At 34.9% G+C, this 20,882-nt stretch overlaps 1 protein-coding gene across 1 annotated transcript in view; it reads left to right on the top strand.

Annotated features, from left to right (window-relative positions):
• LOC121380107 overlaps nt 1-20,882 on the top strand; it is a 76,457-nt gene that overhangs the window by 7,314 nt on the left and 48,261 nt on the right. The window lies entirely within an intron of this gene.

The raw sequence follows: 20,882 nt of genomic DNA, 5'->3' as shown, positions 1-20,882 counted from the left end.
AACCCATATGGGTTTTAAGTTTGTTTTGTTTAACGATACCACTAGAGCACATTGATTTATTAATCATCGGCTATTGGATATCAAACATGGCCATTTTGACAGTCATAGAGATGAAACCCGTTACATTTTTCGATTAGTAGCAAGGGATCTATTATATGCACCATCCCACAGACAGGATAGCACATACCACGACCTTTGATATACCAGTCGTGGTGCACTGGCTAGAGCAAGAAATGGGTTTGAAAAGATTCTTCTGTGTTTGCTGCCATGGTAACATGCTTTTATCTAACAGCTGTTTCAGCTGCTAAAATACATATTAAATACATTTAATCGGAATATTAAAAAACCCAAAACAACCCACGTCCCACTTTTTGAAATTGGACAGAAAAACGTATGCAGTGCCAGGCCCGTAGGAATGATGTCTCTCTCTCTCTCTCTCTCTCTCTCTCTCTCTCTCTCTCTCTCTCTCTCTCTCTCTAAAATGTAGCAGGTTTCCTTTGATGACTACAAGTCAGAATTGCCAAATGTTTGACATTCAGTAGCCGATGATTAATTAATCAATGTGCTCCAGTGGTGTCGGTAAACAAAACAAACACTGTACTGGGGTTATCAACTTCAAACTGTTAACACAATGGTATTAGATAGACTAAATTACAAAGTCCAGTGTGAGATAATAATAGTAATGGTATGTGTACAATTAACAATTTACTTTCTGTTTTGCTTTTGTCAGCCTTTAAACCTATTATTTCAATATTAGAGATCAAAACTTTAAAAAAGTCACACTGTAACAAATGGCACATAGCCCTACCTTTATTGTGATAACATTATTTCAACATAAAATAGGATAAACATGCAACGGGTAAAAAACCCAGCTGAACAAATTCACATAAAGTATAAAGGTGGGTTAGTAGTAAATAAATCTGTTGTGCGGCATATGTATTTTTACTGCCGGTTATGATATATTAGGACAGGATTATGTTATGTTATATGATTTGAATAACAAAAAAATAGTATTTCAGAAAATCTATATTTTGGCATAATCTTTTAGCATAAATTAAAATGCTCAAAGTTGACATTAAAATGTATTTTTTTTTTAATACATACGTTCTTCATGAATTAAATGTAAATAAATAAATGCATATATTCTTGATTAATTCTTGAGGAAAATGTGATGGGTTGTATACAGTAGAGTTCATGTTATAGGTATAATTATATGAGTTGGGTTAAAACGTTTGTCCAACCAATGCACCACAACTGGTCAAAGGCTGTGGTATGTGCTTTCCTGTCAGTGGGAAAGTGCATATAAAAGATCCCTTTCTGCATTAGGAAAAATGTAGTGGGTTTCATCGGATGACATACCAAATGTTTCATATCCAGTAGCCGATGATTAATTAATCAATGTGCTCTAGTGGTGGTTTTAAACAAGACCCAATTTTTAAAACATTTATTTTGTTTAACGACACCACTTGAGCACAATGATTTATTAATCATTGGCTATTGGATATTAAACATTTGATAATTTTGATAATTTTTAACTTGTAGTCTTAGAGGAAAAGCACTATATTTTTCAATTAGCAGCAAGGGATATTTTATAGACAATTTTCCACAGACAGAACAGCACATACCATGTACTTTGATATACACATACAAGTCAGATGTTTGGTAATTCTGACACATAGTCATCTGAGAAAACTCGCTACATTTTTCCATTAGTAACAAGGGTTATTTTATATTCACTTTCTCACAGACAGGCCTTTGACCAATTGTGGTATGTACACTGGTTGGAATGAGAAAAAACCCAATCAGTTGAATTGATCCACCGAGGTGGTTCGATCCTGTGATGTAAGCACCTCAGGCGAGCACTCAACGGACTGAGCTAAATCCCGCTCCACTAGTTTTTTTTTCTTTGCAAGCTTTTTGCCAGAAAATAATTTGAGAGTATGTTTATAAACCACCCCCCCCCCCCCCCCCCCCCACCCCCCAGCCCAAATCATAAGTGCCCCTACTAGGTGGTTATGGGCTTGAACATAGGATTTCATGTACCCTAGTTTAACACATTTTAAACAGCAGTTCTAATACTATAATCTTTTTCAAAATTATAAACATTTATGTATTAATTTCCAAGATTTTAGTGTACGTAATTTTACACTCCATACCCTCTGGAAGAATCCCTACTTTATTCATTTCTTACAGCATGGCAAAACTATAGTAGATTTCCTCTCTAAACACTATTATGTCAAAATTACCAAATGTTTGACATGAAATAATCAATGATTAATAAATCAGTGCTCTATAGTGGTGTCTTTAAACAAAACAAACTTTAACTCTTACAGCATGAACTATAAAATTAATGCTTTGTCTTATTCAGGGCTAGCTTTGCCACTCCCCAGTTGCGAATTTCAGGAACAATTGGCGAATTTTATTTTGATTTGGCGAAAACATTTCATGTAATAATTGGTATTTTGTTGAAAAATAACGGTGGATTTTGCACATTTAAAGATAATCTGGCGAATTGTTTTGCTCACCCAGAGCTAGCCCTGTTGTCTCTATTCTGATACACATGTATTTAACTTTAAACATCGTTTTAATTGTTTAATTAATAAATAAACTCTTTCATCACATTCCATGCTGTCCATCTAGCTCTGTATATAAGAATCTCATTGCAGCCTGTGCACCACGACTGGTATATCAAAGGCCGTGGTATGTACTACCCTATCTGTGGGATGGTGCATATAAAAGATCCCTTGCTGCTAATCGAAAAGAGTAGTCCATGAAGTGGTGACAGTAGGTTTTCTCTCTCAATATCTGTGGTCCTTAACCATATGTCTGACGCCATATAACTGTAAATACAATGTGTTGAGTGCGTCGTTAAATAAAACATTTCTTTCTTTCTTTCTGTATATAAGAAATGAGTTTCATATGGTATTATAAACATGGATTTTATTTTATTTTTTAGGCAATTGCCTGGGATGTAACAGTATATTTGGAAGAGCATTTCCAAGTGAACATTGTAAGTTATTATTTTATTAGTCTTACAGGTCCAACTGGAGGGGTCTATAGGTTTCATTTCCATCCTTAAGTATGTCCATCTGTCCCACATATACATTTCCGGATGTTTTTTTCTCACAATGCCTTGAGATATTGTGTATACTTTTATCATGTACTGTTACAGGTTAGGGCCTCCAAAATATTGGACTCGAGTACACTAGGGTCTAACTCAACCTGGACCCGAGTACCTGACACTTATAATGAGACTTAGGAACAAAGTAAAACAAAATTATGCATCTTAAATTCCAGTGATGAACATGGATGCCAAATCATGTCATTGTATTGCATTCCATATATTCAACTTTTGTTTGGCCTCCATGAGTCCAAAATATTGGACTCGAGTACCCAAGGGTCAAACTCTACCTGGACCCGATAATAAATAATAATGAGACTAAGGAATAAAGTAGACTAGTATTATGGATCTTAATTCCAATGCTGAACATGGATGCCAAATCATGCCATTGATACACTGGCCCATTATATTGCAATCCACACTGTGACATTCGGCTTTTCCTTTTCCTCCATGTCTCATAGCCCTATAATGTAATCGGCGACAAGCATATGGCAAAATGACGTACAAAATATAATTAAATGAGAGCGCTCTTCCTTGCACTGGTACTCGAATCCTGTGAACGGACTCGAGTCTTGCTAGACTCTGCCTGTACCCAAATACTCGAGTACTCGTGGAGACCCTACCCACCATGTCTCATTATCTCTTAGCCCTATAATGCCCTATATAAGCATATATGGCAAAATGACAAAAATAAATAAATAAGTACTCTTCCTTGTATGGGTACTCGAGTCTTGTGAACGGACTTGAGTCTAACTAGACTCGGCCAGTGCCCATTTACCCATTTTGACAGAGTTATGTCCCTTGAACTTGGGAGATAAGAAAATTTGTTGTTCCTGGTAGTAGACAGAATGATTGTTTAACTGCTGAACTGCTATGTATATGTTTTAATTACTATACTATTCAAGGATTTATATTTTTGTATTAATTAAAATATATTTTTTAAATTAATGTAGTTCAACCTAACTTAATGTACATGTATATGTTTTAATCTTACTTGAATGTTTAACCAAATATTTGGTTAATATTTCCAGATATAGGTTTTAACGTTGCTTTTTACAATATCTGTTAATCATTACCAGGTCTCTCTCAGTATTTTTTTTTTGATTTAGCCATTTTTCAGATATGTTGAGTATTTCTTTGAAAATGATTAAAATGTGGTTAATTAAAAGAAAAGATCGGGACTTAGCCCAGTGGTAAAGCACTTGCTTAATGGGCAGTCAGTTTGGGGTCGATTTCTGTCAGTGGGAACATTGGGCTATTTCTCATTCTCAGTGCACCACAACTGGTATATCAATGATCATGGTCTGTGCTATCCTGTCTGTGGGATGGTTTATAGATCCCTTGCAACTAATGGGGAAAATGTAGCAGGTTTCCTCCCAATGTCAAAATTACCAATAGCCAATGATTAATAAATCAATGTGCTCTAGTGGTGATGTTTAAATTAAAAGAAAATTGTATTAGCCAAAGACTGAATGTGTTAGCCACTTTGTATAAACTACACTTTGCATCAATTGGCTGATTTGGCAGTGAACAGGGTGAGCCCTGTCTTACTTTAACCTTGGCACTTACTGCTGCTGCGGGATGGGCCATAGCTCAGTGGTACAGCGCTCACTTGATGCGAGATCGATCTAGGATCAATTCTTGTCCATGGGCTCATTGGGCTATTTCTCATTCCAGCCAGTGCTCCACAACTGGTGTAACAAAGGCCGTGGTATGTACTATCCTGTCTGTGGGATGGTGCATATAAAAGATTCCTTGCTGCTAATCGAAAAAAGCAGCCCACGAAGTGACGACAGTGGGTTTCCTCTACACATTTGTGTGGTCTTTACCCTTATGTCTGACGCCATATAACCATAAATAAAATGTGTTGAGTGCATCGTTAAATAAAACATTTCCTTTCCTTTCCTTACTGCTGCTGAAATGGCTTCCAGGGGCATGAGTACTAAAACTTCATTTGTTTTGGCTGCGCCTGCTCTATTTTCAAGTAATAATAAATTTAAATTTGTTCCAAATTTAGGTCTGATACAAATGATAAAATTAATTTGTCATTACATTCATTACAATATAACGTTATCCCATTGGTCCAGAGTCCAGATGTAGCAATGGGAGTTAGTTCATTTCTCAACGAAAGTAAAAATTACGTTGTCGGGGAACATCATGTTATGTAGGCAAGTTGTCTTATTGAGCATTATTGTTTATGGACCCAAAGTAATTCAGAATAACAGTATGAAGTTTTAGTGTTATTACATGTATTAGCAAATATGATTCAAATTTAATTGCTGCTTTTTGTTGTTCATACCTTGATGAACGTAAAAGAAATAACAGACAATCTTTAAGGCTATTAAATTTGAAGTCCAATAAGGGGCGAGACGTAGCCCAGTGGCAAAGTGTTCGCTTAATGCGCGGTTGGTCTCAGATCGATCCCCATCAGTGGGGCCATTGAGCTATTTCTCGTTCCAGCCAGTGCACTACGACTGGTACATCAAAGGCTGTGGTATGTGCTATCCTGTCTATGGGATGGTGCATATAAAAGATCCCTTGCTGCTAATTGAAAAGAGTAGCCCATGAAGTGGCGACAGCGGGTTTCTCTCTCCACATCTGTGTCCGTAACCATATGTCTGACGCCATATAATCGTAAATAAAATGTGTTGAGTGCGTTGTTAAATAAAACATTTCCTTCCTTGATGTCCAGTAATGTGATATATATTATGCATAGACTATTGAAAACCTATTTTTATGGTTTGTTCTAGATTTACCTTCCGACAGTGAAGATGAAGGCTTTTACGAAGAAGCCGAACGCATTGTGGCGAAAGCTAAGATTGGAAAAGGTAGTCTGTTGTAACAAGAACATTTTCTTGTCTTATGCTGTTATATGTACCTCTCTAATTAAAGCCATTTTTTATTATTTTACCTTAGTTTAATATTTACAGTTACTTTTACATTTATTCGTTATAAATAGTGGGGTGAAATTACTCACATCTGCTTTGAGCTTTGTATTTCATATGGGTTTTTTCAACTTACTAGTACATCTATTCTTTCCCATTTATGAGACGGGATTGGGGGAGGGCAACTGTCTCCCTAGTGCTGGAGCGAAACCTCAAATTCAAGCAAAGAAGATAGGGAATATTCGGCCAAAATATGCTAACCTGAGACCTTTTTACCATGTATTTCCATCATTCTACCATCAAAATTAGTTGTAATCCACGTAAAACTGTGTAGTGATTCATTTGCAGCCATGTATAGCTGTTTGGTAGAAATGCTAATATGAATAAATGTTGTTATCCAGATTTGGGCATTTTCGTTTAATTCGGGCAAAAACTGACCTGCCCCACTACAAAAATGGAAGGCCCATATGCCTGTGCTCCCATTTATGAACTTTGTGTACATAATATACAGGCTTTTAATCCCCTGCTTGGTCTATTCGGAGGGGAATATTATAGGTTCCGTCTGTCCTTCTGTCTGTCTGTCTGTCTGTCTGTCTGTCCCACATCTAGTTTTGTAGACCTTTTTTCACAATACCTTAAGCTACCAAGCTGAAATATTTTGTATAGTTTTATCATATACTGTTACAGATCACGTTTGGCTTTCATGTCAAATTTACACATTTTTCACATACTTATGACCCATGAATTTAGGAGGTAAGAAAAGTTGTTTTCCATATACTTTTATTTCACGATGCCTCAATATATTGAGCTGACATTTTATATATAGCTTTATTATTTACTGTTACAGATCAAGTTTCACTGTTACGGCAATTTACCAATTTTTCACAGATTTATGGCTCTTGAAATTAGACGATACAAAATTTAGTTTGGGCCCGGTAGGGGACATGTATATATTGTTTTTAGCAGTACTCTCAGAATGCTTTTTACAACTTAAATGTATTAAACTATGGTTCAAGTAACAATTAAAACGTTTCTTTAACTAATATAATAAAATTGCAAAGCAGTTTTAAAATATACTAATATACTTAATTATTAAGTACCTCGAATCACCAGGAACCCATGCTACCATCGACATCCCAAACTGCGTTCATCTTAGTCCGGAGGGACGTAGAAAGTTAAGAAAAGTATTGACTTAAAGGCCCCGTGCACTACCTAAGAACAAAAAATATGAATACGACTTTTACGGAAATAATATTCTACATGTTTCAGCTACGATACGTGCAACAAAATTTTTTGCAATCAGTTAATGTAAACAATCAACAATGTGGACATAAAACCAATCCATTCTAAGGTCGATGACAGTCACTTTTTGCAGCCTTGTTTTGGCTTCATACACAATAAATATAGCATATCTTACCGTAATTTCACATGAAATCCATATTTCGTAAAAGGTACAATTTTTTAATCACAAGATTTTCTTCAAACACATCCAGGTGCATTAACAATGTTAAAAAAAAAAAAATCAATAGCAGTTTTGCATTGGAATTTTTCCAGCATTCTGAAAACGGAAACATCGTGTACCCAGTTTAGTGTTATTGTAAGGAGATGTAAAGTGACATCATTGGAATACTGATTTCATTCAAATTCAGAATTAGCTATATCATTACCATGCTTTGTCACATTAAAATAAAAACTGGTTGACTAACCTAGACCCCTTTCAGAATTCTATAACCAGCAAACGATGCTGTTTACAGGTCAGTATGTTTTTATTTTTCTTAATTGTGGACAACATATTAAGTTTTAAATTTTAAAAGATGAAAGAAATAAAAAGTACCCTTTATTAAATATATCACATCAAAAAATTACCGTTGGATATGTTTTATTTATTGTGTACGAAGCCAAAACAAGGGTGTGAAAAGTGATTGTTGTCGACTATACAGTAGCTTGTGCCAGCGATTTACACATATAGATTTGACGTACACATTTGTACACCGCAAGTAGGCAAGTAGGTTGTTTGAGGTTGTTTCGATTCTGCTATTCAGCGAATATGCTGTGGAGTATAACAGTTATATTCTGTTTTATTTTAGATTGTAATGAGCATTTGCAAGATCGTCCAGGACATGATGTTCAGAAGTCGGATGATGAAGCAGGTAAACGGTTTTATAACAGGAGGGCTTCCACTTCTTCTGTAGTTTACTTTTGTTTTATCTCAAATATCTTGTGCATTCAAATTAATTTCCATTTTAACCTTCGTTTGTTGTATTGAAAAGTTTGGCTTTTTTAACAACTTTTCTAGCCCATTGGACAATTTCTCGTTCCAGCCAGTGCACCATGACTGGTATATCAAAGGCTGTGGTATGTGTTATCCTGTCTGTGGGATGGTGCATATAAAAAATCCCTTGCTACTAATGAAAAAATGTAGCGGGTTTCCTCTCTATGACTGTCAAAAATGACCATATGTTTGACGTCCAGTAGCCGATGATTAATAAATCAATGTGCTCTAGTGGTGTCATTAGACAAATCAAACTTTAACGTTAACAACTCTTCTAGAGCACATTGAATTCCAGTTTACACAACCCCTGCAATTAAGAAAACGTCCAAGGTAAAAAACAAACAGTGGAAAAACAAATTCTAATATAGTCCACAACAAAAAAAGTGCTGTGGAGAATGAAAAACTCCACGGCAATCACAATCGCAATGCCGATTGCCGTGGGCAATTACAGGGGTTGTTTACAGAAGATCCAGTTTTGAGATGTTACACTGTACACACACAAATTTAATACTCTGTTAAAATTTAATAGATTACTTATCCAACCAAAATATTATTACACTGACCTTTTTCTGATGGGACTAGCATAGTTTTTTGTTTTGCAAAAGAAAGCTAATATTCCATCCATGTGTTATTTGACCCTTTAATGCAGAATTGAAGGGTTTACTTAAACAATAATTCGAGACTGTGCTTGGTTCAAGTGTAGCAATATGTTCAACCATTCAGCGTTAGCCAATGATATTCTACTCTTTGTGTGTGTGTGTGTGTGTGTCATTGTATATATATTTATTTATTACCCCTGTGGTCAACAATAAATGGTTACATAAATGTCATATTTTCCCCATGCTATGTTTATTTCCTGGTTATAACAGTATCTTGAAAACTGTTATGGCACACTTCTTCTGATGTCACAAGTCGTTATAGCAGCTGCAAGCTTGCGACAGTCGCAGTTTCTGAAATTGACATCATTCCACGTCACTATAATTGACATCACTGAATGTTGTTAATGACGATTATGAAGCAATTCAATGATATTTAACATTTGTTCGAAATCATAGTTTGTGAATAATAAATAAATTAATATAACATTCGCAGGAGTACCATATGAAATTTATGAAACTCAGTTGGGAATTGTCTTATACTCCCTAACTCGCTCGGGGAATGAAATAATAAGATATATATATATATATATATATATATATATATATATATATATATATATATATATATATATATATATATATATATATATATAGTTGAATCACGTTGGCTCGAACCCCACCGGTGCTTGAGAAAGCATTTGACCCATCAGGTAGGTTTGACCGAACCATTCTATCAACATTGGATATTTCCATAACATCAGTTAGAAATTAGAATTAGATACATATTATTTTGGTAACTGCAAACTTTAAAATTTCATCAATGTGTTATATAGCAAAATATCTGAGAATTTTTTTTATTAGAAATGACGCTGATTGTGTGATGCAGAAGTCCTTGACAGTATTAATTAAATGTGTGGTTGCGGAAGTGATGACAGCTGATTAACTGGCCCATTGTTTCATTTGAAACTGGTCTTGCAGACGTGTTCAAAGTCATGCTTTATGCCGAGGACCGTTTGTGCACTAAGTGTTTGATTGGTATCACGGTTCATCTCACAGTTACCGTAACACTAGCTGTTCTTGAAAGATCATTACTGATATCCATCTAACAAACAACATATTGTTGTGATTCCCCGATTCATCGATAGTTTGTTCCGCCTAAATAATCAATCCGAAGGTTATAATTATAACAATGTAATAACCAACTGCGCAAGCGCAGCAATAGTTTGTCCTTTTCGGTGGTTTCCCATTTAATATTTAATGGATCACCAGTTTGAGGGAAATATAGTTAATAACACAGACGGGACTGAAGGTAATGTATTAAATGTCAAGAAGAAAGACAGGCTATGCAAGCTTTTATTATAGGGCATTTTCTTCCTATATTATTAACTATAGCTATATTTAAATCACTTTCTATATCAAAGATGTTTTATTTAGCAATAATTACATTGCCGTTACATTCATTACAACTTAGCGTCGTCCCATTGGTCCAGCCATAGCAACGTGAGTTTGTTCATTTCTTGATGAATGTAAAAGATAACATTTTCAGGCAATGACATATCTGATGACATCACTTTTGATTGGTACTTTGTCATACTGAGTATTATTGTTTTTTAAAAAAGTAATTCCAAATCAAATATGAATTTTTAGTGTTATTATTAGCAAGTATCTTTTAAATTTAATTCTAAGTATTGTCTGTTATCATCTGGATATGAAGAAAAAATCATCTGCAATCCTATGTGAGAATGCCTTCGCTGATTCATACATTTTGCAGATATTTACTTTAGTTCGTACCCACGATGAACGTAAAAGAAATAACAGGCAATCCTTAAGAATAGTCAACTACCCATCAATTTTATATTATAATCGATCATTAGAACACCATTGGGGGGGTGGGACATAGCCCAGTGGTAAAACGCTCGCTTGATGCACAGTTGTTCTGGGATCGATACACGTCGTCGGGCCCATTGTGCTATTTCTTGTTCCAGCCAGTGCACCACAACGGGTATATCAAAGGCTGTGGTATGTCCTATCCTGTCTGTGGGATGTTGCATATAAAAAAAAACCTTGCTGCATTAGGAAAAATGTTGCGGGTTTCGTCTGATGACTACAAGTCAGAACTACCAAATGTTTGACATCCAATAGCCGATGATTAATTAATCAATGTGCTCTAGTGATGTCATTAAACAAAACAAAACTTCTTAGAACACCATTGGTGTCAATATTATGCTCATAGAGGCAAATTTAGTTTCAGAATATTTATGTTGAAATTGCAAAATCATTACATAAGGTTTCATCTGTGTCTACCTGTTTTAGTGGCAGTTTTATTAGTTACTATATCAGTAGAGAATACCAACCAACAAATGGTTTACCTCAATACTGAAACCTCTGTAAACTGGATACACCTCAAAACCGGACTTTTTCCTGAATCCCATGGCTGTCCGGTTTTGAGGGGTTTCACTGTATATACAGTTGAATCCCGTTGGCTCGAAACCCAGCAGTGCTCGAGAAAGTGTTCGACCCATCGACCCATCGGGTACTTGGACCTAACCATTCGATCAACATCGGATATTTCCGTAACATCAGTTAGAAAGTTGAATTAGATACATATTATTTTAGTAACTGCAAACGTTAAAATTTCATCAGTGTGTTATATAGCAAAATATCTGAGAGAAAGAATTTATTAGAAATTACGCTGATTGTGTGATGCAGAAGTCCTTGACAGTATTAGTTACATGTGTGGTTGCTGAAGTGATGACGGCTGATTAACTGGCCCATTGTTTCATTTAAAACTGGTCTTGCAGACGTGTTCAAAGTCACGCTTTATGCCGAGGCCCGTTTGTGCACTAAGTGTTTGATTGGTATCATGGTTCATCTCACAGTTACCGTAACACTAGCTGTACTTGAAAGATCATTACCGATAGCCGCCTAACAAACGACATCAAGAAAGGATTGCATGGCTATTGTTGTGATTCCCCGATTCATCTGTAGTTCGTTGCGCCTAAATAATTAATCCGAAGGTTGTAATAACCAACTGCGCAGGCGCAGCAATAGTTGGTCCTTTTCGGTGGTTTCCCATTTAATGTTTGATGGATCACCGGTTCGAGGGAAATATAGCTAGTAACACAGACGGGGCTGATAATTTACTTCGAGCGAAGGCTTATAGTCGACCCTGGACGTGTTCGACCAGTCAGCAGTTAATATAAGGGTTTACCGAACAAAAAACTCGGGACTTCGGTTTTTGGTTCGAGCGTTGCGGTGTGTTCCACCCTTCCGAGGTCGATCCAACGAGATTCTACTGTATATATTATTTGTGTGTGTGTATTTTTTTGTAGATTCTGTGTTTGATACTGAAGATGAAGAATCTTCTGATGATCGACCATTGTCTGACCTTCTCTATTACAACTTAGGTAATGTATTAAATGTCAAGAAGAAAGACAGGCTATGCAAGCTTTTATTATAGGGCATTTTCTTCTTATATTATTAACTATAGCTATATTTAAATCACTTTTTACATCAAAGATGTTTTATTTAGCAATAATTACATTTCCGTTACATTCATTACAACTTAGCGTCGTCCCATTGGTCCAGCCATAGCAACGTGAGTTTGTTCATTTCTTAATGAATGTAAAAGATAACATTTTCAGGCAATGACATATCTGATGACATCACTTTTTATTGGTACCTTGTCATACTGAGCATTATTGTTTAAAAAAAAAGTAATTCCAAATCAAATATGAATTTTGAGTGTTATTATTAGCAAGTATCTTTTAAATTTAATTCTAAGTATTGTATGTTATCATCTGGGTATGAAGAAAAAATCATCTGCAATCTTATGTGAGAATGCCTTCGCTGATTCATACATTTTGCAGATATTTACTTTAGTTCGTACCCACGATGAACGTAAAAGAAATAACAGGCAATCCTTAAGAATAGTCAACTACCCATCAATTTTATATTATAATCGATCATTAGAACACCATTGGAGGGTGGGACATAGCCCAGTGGTAAAACGCTCGCTTGATGCACAGTTGTTCTGGGATCGATACACGTCGTTGGGCCAGTTGTGCTATTTCTTGTTCCAGCCAGTGCACCACAACGGGTATATCAAAGGCTGTGGTATGTCCTATCCTGTCTGTGGGATGTTGCATATAAGAAAAACCTTGCTGCATTAGGAAAAAGTGTAGCGGGTTTCGTCTGATGACTACAAGTCAGAACGACCAAATGTTTGACATCCAATAGCCGATGATTAATTTATCAATGTGCTCTAGTGATGTCATTAAAGAAAACAAAACTTCTTAGAACACCATTGGTGTCAATATTATGTTCATAGAGGCAAGTTTAGTTTCAGAATATTTATGTTGAAATTGCAAAATCATTACATAATGTTTCATCTGTGTCTACATTCAGGGTTTTTGTCAGTTATGCAAATCGCCTTTGAAACCATACTAAACTGCAATTGTGGAGAACCAATCAGGGCTCACCCTGGATCAAAAATACCTGTAGCCAAAATATTAGCCAAGTGAAATTTGTATTAGCCATATTGAAAATGCTTTAGCCAAAATTGTTTTATGCTGTATAGAGTATTTATATATGAATATGAAAATGCATCTTTTTCAGCTAATTGTGTACAAACTGGAATAAATCTAATAACAAAACCGTGTTACCTGATCAAAATCAAAGACAGCAATGGGAGGGGGGGGGGGGGGGGGGGGGGTAGGGACAGTTAATATATTACTTCGATTTTTCAGCAGGTGGGTTAGGGGGTGGTAATACATTATTTTCAGTGTTGGAAGCCATCAATTCCCCACCCCAACAATTTCATAATTTGCGCACTGTTGCTTTTGATTTCATTGTCGTGTTAAATGCTTGTGATTTCTTCTTGTAAAATACCTAGGCTAAGAATGCTGACTTCACAATATATTCCATTTATAAAAAAACCCCAAAAACTACAAAAACCAATGTTAATGATATTAAAATTTGCCGTCTTTTTAAAACCCAGCTAACTTATTAAATGTCGCCTCACAGTCTTACAAATTTATTTCTAACATTATCTAACAAATATGATTATTGTAAACTAATTTTATTCAGTGTACGTTTAACTGCAATTTGTATAAATACTGCATGTTCATTACCCGCGATCGCGATCTGCATGCGTGCTCTCAACCATGGGTACGAAATTAACACAGAAATAAACGAAACTGCAGTTAGGTATTCAGGTTGGACTATACCAATTCAAATCCCATAGGCGACCATGTTAACGTTTGTGTTTAAAAACACTATATGCAATATATCAACCAAACTGTGACCCATAAATAATCAGTACTACAACCCCTACCTCAAAGTATTAACTGCAGAAAATGGTACCTTTCATGGCTCATTTTCGGGTTATAACCAGATGTTTCTGCAACACCCCTAGTTTTCGCACAAAATTTTAGTACTTTTTTTTACAGGTACCCCATACATGTTCCAAGCACAAGGCTACTTGACACGGTGGTACTACATCAAATAAAATTGCATACATTTTTAGCCCAGATGAAACTAATTTTTTTTACAAACCAACACACTCACAGTTATAACCAATCACAGGACTTGTGGTGTTTAACTTCTCTATCAAAAGTTCGGTACACCTCGAACTTCGACCCAGCCGGAAATTAATTGGTATAGTGCAACCTATACTGATAAACATACATGTTTCAAAAGGTGGTGAATCATGTGTTTTTATGACAACCAGGATCTGGTGTCTTTCTGACATAAACTGACAACCTCACTGAAACTGTTGTTTCTACAGTGCAACCTAATTTAATGTACACCTCACAAAACACATGTATTTTGTACAGTTTTGTACAAATGCAATATGTCATATTTGAACATAATAATTTTTTTTAAATAATACTCCTGAAGATATTTATTGTCAGATGTGTGTGTGTGCTCAGCTATATATGTAGAGACAGCATGGCTAGTCAGAGTACCTCAACTCCTTAAACTTATTCCATTGAAACACATGTACTTGACTGACCCCTAGATTATGAAGACCTCAATAGGCACATCAAAGAAATAATCAGTATTAAAAAAATACAATGTCTGAGGAAGGGGAAAAACCAACATGACTGCATCTGTATGAAGTAATGACTTAATGTCCTGCACATCACTGTTGGAAGAAAATCCTGTATTGCTGAGTGTGGGCATCTTCAAGTTACCATGTGCGGGAATTTCAAATCCATCAGGCTATGCAGATTTTCAAATTGGACCATCAAAACCATTGGCAGCCACCAATATTCCTGGACTATATTTTATGTATACCCTACTGTAGTTGGAGGTTTTTAAAAATGTGTGATATCTGGAATTATCATGCAGCTTTTCGCATATTTATTTTTGAATTCATTACTAAAAAAACCCTGTTTTTTAAGTGACATAATTACCCGAACATCTATTTTATTGCATTATTTCTAATCCAGATCAATACAATAGGTATATTGGATGTAATTCCTACAATCTGTAATCCAGCATATCATTTTAGCTATTAAACATTGGATAATACAGCATTAACAATAAAATAAATCATCAAATTACACCAAGGTAGATAATCAATCTGGAAAAATTGGTTCCAAATCTAGTATACACTTAAAATACACTTCATGGGAGCAAACTAAGTGATATTTTAAAAAAAAGATTTGATCTGGAGACCTAAAGATATGTTTAACAAGCTTATTGTTATGGTATAAATGATAACAGAAGGCAGACAATAGTGACAAAAAATTTAATTATGGCTTTGGTAAAAAAAATTCTTCAAAGTAAAAAAATGTTTCCCCCTAAAAGTACAAATGTGTCTAAAATATGACTTAGCACCCTATAAAATATGCCAAAAAAGGACAATAAAAATCAAGGTCTTTAAAAAGTTAGCTATCAGAAGTACACACATGAAACATTAACTATGTTTATAGAAGTTAAAGACATTATCCCAATATTGGCACATGTTATTTTAATATAAAAATAAATTGCTATTAAAATCTAAGCTCAGACTGCCTAGATATATTAACATATTTAAGAGCAGTTGTATATGGCAAGTCAAACACCATGTAAATAAAGAACATTCAAATCTGTATAGTATGAATTATAGGCCAAAACCAACTTTTCTCAGTGCTAATTTTTGTTCAAACTCCATTCAGAAGCTATGTACAGTAATTATTGTCAAGGGTCAAGGTCATTGTGAACTTGCATGGCCGAGTGACGGCTAATTAATCAAATAGTGTAGATTTAATTTAATTAAATCACAAAAATCATAATCTTTTTTATTATGCACTGAATATGTGCTATAGGTTTGGACTATACCAATTCAAATCCCATAGGCGACCATGTTAACGTTTGTGTTTAAAAAAACACTATATGCAATATATCAACCAAACTGTGACTCATAAATATCTACTACTACAACCCTACCTCAAAGTATTAACTGCAGAAAATGGTACCTTTCATGGCTCATTTTCGGTATAACCAGATGTTTCTGCAACACCCCTAGTTTCGCACAAAATTTTAGTACTTCTTTTTACAGGTACCCCATACATGTTCCAAGCACAAGGCTACTTGACACGGTGGTACTACATCAAATAAAATTGCATACATTTTTAGCCCAGATGAAACTAATTTTTTTTACAACCAACACACTCACATTTATAACCAATCACAGGACTTGTGGTGTTAACTTCTCTATCAAAAGTTCGGTACACCTCGAACTTCGACCCAGCCGGAAATTAATTGGTATAGTGCAACCTTCATTGATGCGAACAACTATTGTATCCGCTCCGCTCTGTATCTTTACATTAGATTGCTGTATCTGATACATTGATTTTGGTAGGGTTTGTTTTTAGATGTACATGTATTTATTAGTGTTCATGAATATGAAAATCTGTAAAGCTTTATTACGTTGGGTGTGCTGGACCTTTGGAACAAGTGCCACCCAGAAAAATACAAAAAAAGTGCCCTTTTTAGTGTAAATGTGCCATGTTTGTCAAGGTTCAAAAGACCTTATATTAACTGTGCCCTGAATTTTGGCCCCTATTTATTTTAGGCTGTTTACGGTCCCGGGGTGCCATATTGTTAAAATGTATTAATTGTGTGCTATTATTTTAGAATCTTGACTGGGATTGTGGGGAAAAAATGTCATTCATATACATTTTGTATATGGGTCTTCAACAGTAGGATTATAGAAAGCAGTGATTAATTTAAACATTGTACGTTACTTGAGACAAACAAAATACTTTGTCCCCTCAAGGTGGGCAAAAGGTTTTGTTGTAATTGCTGCAGTGCACTCTGCTATATTCAGTAATGTTGTTTGCAAACTGACTTTCTAATTAAACTGGGCATTGGCAGTGCAGATCAAAAGTGGAGAAATTATCAGAAGGATCGGTAACTGTTTAGAAGGCCTTCCATATTATATTATAGTATATAGATAGAATTTTAGTAAAGAATATAATTCTTATATATTATATGATGCAGAGTTCACCAAATTAAATTCAGAAATGCAATAATTATCCCAAAACTAATTTGAAAATTGTGTCATTTGTAGATCTACCACTGATTTGAACAGCTTGCTGTTTATTTAATCTGTTCACTTGCTTGCACATATTTGTAATTCATTCAGATCATCTCCAAATAGATTTCTTTTACAAATTATAATTTGGTTATATTTTATTTGGCCAACTGAAACTAGCATTTGACGAAATATTTTTTTGACAAAACTCGCAAAATAGCTCATTAGTTTTGTGGTCGGTGTTGTTTTTTTAAAAATTATTTATTTAATGAATTGCCACATTTACAGATCACACTATATATCCATGTGGCGTGGCTACACAGTAGATTAATTATATGGACTTAATACAACAATAATAATTATAATAATAATTAGATTTGTTTGTCCAGCTTAAAGGAAGGGACAATCAAGGCATTTGACCTGGTATGCATATTCAACTATATATAATGCACATTATTGCTTAATATCAACAAGTATAATCGTATAGTTAATTAATAAAACGGTTAAATGTGACGGCTATTATATATAACGGGTGCAGCCATTTTGTATCATCCCAGTGAATACGCCCTCTGGCGAGCTGGTGGTTGCGTAATACCCAACGTGTCACGTCAGGAATTAGTCTTTGAACAGAAGAAACAAAACATACCTGATTTTTGTGGATGCATCGCAATATTCTGTAATAATAGTCATTCCAGTAAGCCAGCGACAATTATATATTATTTTTAATACAAAATAAACCACCATTGTCAAAGTGTTGAAATAACTGTATTATGGTTTGTACATAAATTAACCCACGTACTGAAATAATAATCGGAGTGTTTTCTTAGTTAATTGGTCTTTTCTTTCCGTGGCCTGTACCTGTGGGTCCTGATTGGCAGGTGTATATTTAGACGGTCCCCAGACACTGTGTCTAGACACACTAAAAGGACGTGCCTCTTTTATGAAGATCACAGGGTATTGTGTGATAACAGCACGGATACACCTCAAATCGTAATGGACATTACCAACCGCCCTGCTTTATTACTGTAAGTAATTCTGTAAAACCCTTGATTAAGTAGACTTTCCCATCTATAATCACAAAACTGACCAATTAAGTAGTCCCAAAGAAAAGAAAATTATCACTTTGGTATCGTGAGTGGTCGTTTTTGCTCGAACGTAGCATATCAATAGGCCTAATAATATGTATTTTTTTCTTTGGATTTTTTAAAAAAGAAAAATACTATAACTCCATTTCGTTCAATTGATGCAAATTGAAATATATTTAGTTAAATAGTTTATTATACTATCAAGTCATTTATGTTATTTTACAAGTCAGGATGATGAAAGCGAAGCGCCTTGTCATAAATTAGAGCGTTTGTTTACACTGTGCATAGAACAGATGGACGTAGCTGACGTCACTTCGCCCCAAGCTATACCACTGGACGTCACAAAAATTAAACAAAATGGCTGCCCCCAGTTAGCAGGAATAATCATGTTTTTTTATTAACTCTAAAATTACGCGTTTTTCATTTGTTAAAGTGTCAGTATGTGTTGGTGGTCCGGGTATGCATCTTTCCAACACATAAATCTCTTGTTTGACTTTACTCTGCCTTTAAGTCCTAATACGCATGCTATGCCTTTGACTTTCAGTTTAAAATGTCAGTATGATTAGAATTTTAAAACATTTCATTTATTTTAGATGTTGAGTACAATAAACTTTTTCATCACCCACCAGGGAGTGTTGTTCGTTGGAGAGATTATGACAGAGGTAAGCAGTCCGATAACAGAGAAGTTTCTTCCTGTTTGGTTATTTTGACTGTTAGCTATTAAACCACTCTAGTACTGGAATTTATTTAATGTAGTTCTTCAAACGACCAGTGAGATGATTTTCAATTTCCAGGAGAATATTCTGTATTGAAGTTTGGTTTGTTAGTATGATCAAATATCTATTTGGTTTTCTGTAGCATTTGAAATGCATTTGAAAGACACTTTGTTGCCCATAAACACTACATTTTGAACTAAGGAAGGAAAACTCTATTAATGTGCCCATATCCTCTGAAGTGCTTTTTTCATGTTTAACAAAAGGTTATACTTCCATGTGACTATCTGATTATGATTCATCACGATATTTCAAGTACATTCCTATATTTATAATGATGTATATTCATATTACAACTGGTATATTAAGTTTTACTTGAACATTTCCCAATACTGTCTTGTTTAGTGAATAACTAACGAGCTACGAGGAATTATGAATGATCTGTCCGAGTGAATGAATGTTGTAAACCTGTGCCTTTTGTGAGGGTTTTAAAACATTCATTCACAAGGGACAGATAATTCATAACTCGTCATAGTTAGTTGGTTATTCTCTTTATTACCCATTGTCAATTTTAACTGATTTTTAATGTAATAATTCCTCTACAGTCCTAGAACAAAGCCATCAGCCATTACGTCATATAGTCTTATGCACATTACATAATGTAAGTGATGACATACATGAAACGGTGTTCTTTTCACAGCCAAATGTTTCCAGTACAAAATAATACGACTGGTTGCATTAGAAAATAACAGTTTTTCTATCCTACTGAAGTCACTGCTTATGAAAATACTGTTTCATGTTTATCAAGCAAATAAGTAAAAAAACATTCCTGTAAATATCTGTAGATCATATCTCGTAACATGTGTAATCTGACTCATGAATGTGAACATTATATGAATGAAAGTGAAGTTCCGACATGGCAAATAAACAACAAAGCGTTGTGACTTTTAAGCTTTCGCTTGTCAGATTCCAAAACTGTTCACTTGTTTCATAAAAATGTTATGACAAGTAAGCTAGTTTAGTTTTAGTATTCTCTGTTGACTAATGTTTATTTATTTATGTTGTTGTTTCAGAATATAGGTCAGGACCTCTATATGTCAATGATTCTCAGAGTGTGGTGTGTTTTAAAAAAAGCGTCATTGACAGCAGTGTTGAAATTAATAATAGTAAAATATGGAATTTATGTAAGTAGATAGATTACTAATTTTTTGTTTCAAATGTTTTAGAAATATGTTTTCAGTGTGTTTATTTAATATCGGTCTTTTTGTGTCTATATACACACGTACATTACATGCATACATATGCATAAATACACACACGGACACCATACACAAACAAACACACACACGAAACTCTATTTCACAGTTCTCGCTTCAGCCAGTGCACCACGACTGGTATATCAAAGGCTGTGGTATGTGCTATCCTATCTGTGGGATGGTGCATATAAAAGATCCCTTGCTACTAGTGGAAAAATGTGATGGGTTTCCTTTCTTGGACTATATGTCAAAATTACCAAATGTTTGACATCCACTTGCCGATGATTAATAAATCAATGTGCTCTAGAGGGGTCGTTAAACAAAACAGACTTTTTAACTATTTCACAGTTATCCATGTTGTACATGCAAATGCAATCTTATGTACTTTTATTCTTGCGCGTTGGGGCTGTACTGGTGTCAGAAT

Source organism: Gigantopelta aegis, chromosome 8 (assembly GCF_016097555.1).
Source record: "Gigantopelta aegis isolate Gae_Host chromosome 8, Gae_host_genome, whole genome shotgun sequence".
NCBI classification, from domain to species: domain Eukaryota; kingdom Metazoa; phylum Mollusca; class Gastropoda; order Neomphalida; family Peltospiridae; genus Gigantopelta; species Gigantopelta aegis.
The sequence above is the reverse complement of the archived record's forward strand: the minus strand, read 5'-3'. Positions and strand labels throughout refer to the sequence as shown.